The sequence below is a fragment of the Photinus pyralis genome, unplaced genomic scaffold (assembly GCF_008802855.1).
Source record: "Photinus pyralis isolate 1611_PpyrPB1 unplaced genomic scaffold, Ppyr1.3 Ppyr1.4_LG4, whole genome shotgun sequence".
Classification (NCBI taxonomy): Eukaryota; Metazoa; Arthropoda; class Insecta; order Coleoptera; family Lampyridae; genus Photinus; species Photinus pyralis.
In genome coordinates, this window is record NW_022170511.1 from 48,768,272 (window position 1) to 48,772,630 (window position 4,359).

The 4,359-nt window shown below is 37.4% G+C and overlaps 1 long non-coding RNA gene across 1 annotated transcript; it reads left to right on the top strand.

Annotated features, from left to right (window-relative positions):
* The first annotated feature begins 3,517 nt into the window (after positions 1 to 3,517).
* LOC116169303 lies at positions 3,518 to 3,972 on the top strand. Its single transcript, XR_004144929.1, has 2 exons — positions 3,518 to 3,807; positions 3,856 to 3,972. It is a non-coding gene; the product is annotated as an uncharacterized LOC116169303 (long non-coding RNA).
* The last annotated feature ends 387 nt before the right edge of the window (positions 3,973 to 4,359 follow it).

Here is a 4,359-nt window from a genome sequence, read left to right on the forward strand (position 1 = left end):
TTCGCGTTTGAAGATTTGACTCCACCATCAGTGAGATCGTGTCGCACCACATTCTCTTTTACGGTACCCACTTCCGACGTCCCGTTCACTCGCAATTCACTTCTATTGGCGACACGAGAAAGAGAGACAGCGATTCGAGATTCACGAAACGTTAAACCGCGTGAGTTCGCAACGGAAGGTAAAAGGCGCCTGACTACTTCTCGAAGACGCACGCGCCGCCTCGCAAAAGGTCGTTAATTTCGCCCCTATGACAAAAAACAAAATTCCGCCACGCAGGAGTTGTGCGCGTTTACAACATCTTTCCGACGACACCAATTTGAAAAGAATCGGACCAAAACTGTAGTAAAAGATAGGAAAAAACTGAAAAACCTTCACGTTAGTATACTACGCTCGAGGATGACGCCCAGATGTCGCCAACCCCACATCATGTAGCCATGCCCCTAAGGTTGACAAATTTCACGGCCCTGTAGATACACGTACACCCGTTGCCTTTCTACAAGAGTTCTTCTACGCGCCCACATTTGCTGCCAGCCAGCCAGCCAGCCAGCCAGCCAGCCAGCCAAAGTGAGATTAAAAGCTACTTTTTACAAAAAAAATTTTTTGCAAAAATGCGCTAAAAATTATCAAAGTCCACGTGTGAGATCGAAGGGACTTCAGCGCATTTTTGTGTGGCAGATCAGTGTTTTATTAGCCAATATTGACTCCACCATTAATAAAATCTTGGCGAAAGCTACCACGTTCACTTTGTCGGTACCATTTTCTCACTTACCGTGCACTCGCAATTCGCGTTTGAAGTTTTGACTCCACCATCAGTAAAGGCCGCTTGACATGGAGCAATACTACGCGCAAGAACTTGCAGAAAGAAATTGCAAGGTCAAATCCTTGCATGCAATAAGCATTGCATGGTATTTGACATGGTGCAATTCTATTTCAATTGCCACATGTCTGCCAACAGAAGAAACATATGGATTTGTCAACAAAGTTGTTAACCTCAAATGAAAATTAAATTTTGATTGCTTGAAGAAACATGAAAATTACAAGAATAAATAAGATTAGTAAAAACAAGTAATGATTGCGTCTCTCAGCATCACAGTTGCCGCCGCTGTATTTTACTAGGTTGGTGCCACAAAAACAACTAGATTTATCCCTAGAATTGCACGATTCATGCAAGAAAAATAGCACTGGTCCTATAAAAATTGCATGCAAGTCTCTTGCAGCAATTGATCAGCTGGCTTTGAACTGCGCATGCCTTTCGCAATTTGTCTTGCAACTTGCATGCAATTGCAATTTTTATTGCTCCATGTCAAGCGGGCTTAAGATCTCGTCGGGGGTTACCACATTCCCTTTGTCGATACACAGTTCCGACGTCCCGTTCATTCGTAATTCACATTTTGGTAGATTTCGCTAAAATCCCGGCATAAAATCGTATTCAACTTTTGGGTACTTCACATAGCTCGACCTTCTATTAGTGACACGAGAAAGAGAGACCGCGATTCGCGCTGTAAGAAACTTTTGGGCGCCCAAAGTCGACTACCCCTCGAAGCGCGCCGCGCAAAAGGTGGTTTATTTCGCCCCTAGGGAAAAAAAACAAAATTCCGCCACGCAGGAGTTGTGCGCGTTGACAAGATCTTCCCGACGACACCAATTTGAAAACAATCGGAGAAAAACTGTAGAAGAAGATAGATAAAAACTGAAAAATCTCCAGGTTAGTATAATACGCTCGGGGATGGCGTCCAGATGTCGTCGACTCCAAATCTTGTAGCCCCATCCCTAACGTTCTTAATTACACGGCCCCGATAGTTACATGTACACTCCTTGTCTTTTTACAAGCGTTTTTCTACGGGCGCGCATTTACTGCCAGCCAGCCAGCCAGCCAGCCAGTCAGCCAGCCAAAGTGAGATTAAAAGCTACTTTTTACAAAAAAAAATTTTTGCAAAAATGCGCTAATAAAGCTGAACAATTCAAAATAAAAGATACCTTTTGCTATATCTAATCAAGGTAGGCCCATGCTTTTTAAAAATAATACAATGATAATAAGATACGTTCCTAAGCAATATGTAACAACTTTTCAAAAAGTGCATACAGGATGCTCAGAAAAACAAATTTCAATATTGAGAAATTAAAATTGTATAATGGAAACCATCTCTTTTGCCTTCACGGACAAATTATGCGTTTGTAATTACATCCATATATCTAAAATGGTCTTCGAATAAAAATCAAATATTCTTAAATAAAAAAAATTATTAACGAATTTGGTTAAATGAAAGAAAAATTGCATAATGAAAGGTTTAAAAAGGTAGCGTTTGGAAAGCCCGGAAAAATTTGTTGGATTTTGAAATATTTTGAAAAAATCGGATTTTTCTACTTTACGAATTATTTTTTTCTGGCGCTAGAGAAAAACCAATGTCACTTCTGCGACTTTTAATGCGCTTTAAGGTGAAGTTGTTAATTTTTCTATCCGACGGTTTGTCTTTGCGGAACCATCATCAACTTCATTTTTTTAAATAGGTCCCTGATATTCCGAAATCATATTCCTTAATCACTTTTACTCTGAATTCAATGCTGATTGTTTTACTACGTCCTTGATGTTCCAAATTGTATCTTAAATTCATTCAATGCTGTGTAACACTTTATGGTTTAATTTTATATATAATTGTATTTTTTGGGCTTATTAAGACCAATTCCTATTACAGAAGGGTTGGATGCAATGAAACATCCCACCATGTAAAACTTTTTTTCACTAGAAAACATAATAGACAGAGTTATTGATTTTATTAAACAGTTACTTCTTCAACAAAAGTTACTGGTACTGGCACTGGTTAAAAATATCGTATAGGGTTTGTTTCTAAAATAATAAATTTTTAGTCTCAAAACTAAAAGTATTCCTACGATCAAACCATACCGCATGGAATGTAAGGAAACAAAGCTTGCCAACAATCTCCAGCACTTCTACTATTTATGCATCACTTGTGAACTCAACTTTTTTGAGCTGTAGACATGTCTGTAGTTGTGTTTTGCTTCAGGATGAATTTGGAAGGTTTTCCAGTAAGCTACTGTGAAAATTAGCATTGTCCATCTTAATCAGCGATGGTTCCTCTAAATTTGGTAGTACTTTTTCTTAGTAAACCCGATGGCATGTTTGGTTTATACAACTTTCGACGCAGTGAGCTTCTAAACTTGTTCGATATGAAACTAACGGATTTGTTATCGGATAATGCAGCAAAACGCATTTATGGTTAATAGGAACCTTATTAGCCAGTAGTCATTTATGACAAATTCTAATCAAGGGTAAATAGAGAAAAATTATTCTTTTTTTGAATTTTAAAGGTAAACCTACGTATCCAAATAAACTTTACATACTCCGCTTAGAAAATTTGTTTTATATCATAGACGCCTTAAGATAAATAGACTAATGAAATAGTAAATACAACAAGAGCAAAGTTTGGATATTTAAAGTTTCACATTCTGTTGACCGCTTATCAAGTGTTAATATTATTGCAGATATTGCGGTTTTTCCCGCTACCATGTGTGTTAACATCTCGGTACTAAAGCATTATATAAACCTAAAAGGCGCATTTAGCTCCAGTACACTTTGATCCTCATCAGTTTTCAATTAAAAATGCTTCTCAGTCTAGTGTGTTGTACTGTTTTGTTAATCACTGCGGTCCAGAGTGACTCTTTATCGCCAATAAATCGGACACTGTCTGATTTAAATCATATTCAAATGAGCAATAGCATAATACAAGTACCATGTAATGGTGGTAGACGGACTCATAGGGGATGTAGGGAAAACTTCATAATTCACCGGTAGGATATTTTGATTTAGTATCGTAGTGACTAACCTCCTTTTTTCAGTTGACAAAGGAATTACTTATTGGTCGTGTGCATATAACGGTTTTATTTACTTGCTTTACAGATAAATAAATTTATCTTCTCATTGCTTACCTATTATATGGATGACATTTGTTAATCTTCCCGTAGTTTCATTTCTATATTCGTAGTATTAAGTTCAATATTTTGTGCACAATCTTGATTTTAACTTTCTTTGCGCACTAATGTTCCACAGGGGTCCTTTGTGGAGTATATTTTTTTCACTTCTTACAAATATGGGCGACAGGTATCCTTTAAACGGATTATAAAAACTCTAGGGCAGTGTTCGGGCATTGTTGCCACAATGTTATTTTTATTTTATTTGATAGGTATGTTTTTAACCAACAGGCTCTTATACAAATCCATACGCGAACCTGTATTTAAACCGGGTAATGGTTGCATGATATTTGTGTAACACAATTTGCTGGACAAAAACTTCTTTGCTGGTTAATTTAAATGATTAAACGTACCTTAGTGAAGTTTAATCAT